This window comes from Macadamia integrifolia, unplaced genomic scaffold, assembly GCF_013358625.1.
Source record: "Macadamia integrifolia cultivar HAES 741 unplaced genomic scaffold, SCU_Mint_v3 scaffold2544, whole genome shotgun sequence".
NCBI classification, from domain to species: Eukaryota; Viridiplantae; Streptophyta; class Magnoliopsida; order Proteales; family Proteaceae; genus Macadamia; species Macadamia integrifolia.
The window spans coordinates 6393-6873 of NW_024868785.1; the positions used below are offsets into that span (position 1 = coordinate 6393).

The window sequence follows — 481 nt, forward strand, 5'->3', positions numbered from 1 at the left end:
TAGAAGTGCCCCTAGAGGTGTTGGGGCATTCTCCTATGACATGTCCAGGGGACTGGCACCAAGCACAAATCTTAACCAAATTGACTGATGATGGCTTTTTAGGAACAATAGCCTCAATCCTCTTGATTAGGCTATTCAAATGGGCTTCTTTGGCTATTACCCCATCCACAAAATATCCTTTCCCTCCTATGGTTCTTTCACTCTCTTGGGTTGATTCCCACTCACGGGTTTCGTGAGCTAAGTCAAGTAAGAATTCGCTTGCCTTTCCTTCATCTGTAAAGGATGTGAATCCCTCGGGGCACATAGACTCTATCATTTGTTTAGTTGGTTAATCAATACCCTCATAAATTATTTGATATAAATGTCATAAGTCTAGGCCATGGTGAGGGCATTTTTGAAGTAGATCCTTGAATCTCTCCATAAGTTTAGAAAAGGACTCACTAAGCTTTTGCCTAAACTGAAGGATATCACTTCTAAGCTT

General features: G+C 41.2%; 1 non-coding gene across 1 annotated transcript; it reads left to right on the forward strand.

Annotated features, from left to right (window-relative positions):
• The first annotated feature begins 374 nt into the window (after nt 1–374).
• On the forward strand, nt 375–481 carry LOC122066719. Its single transcript, XR_006136434.1, has one exon. It is a non-coding gene; the product is annotated as a small nucleolar RNA R71 (small nucleolar RNA).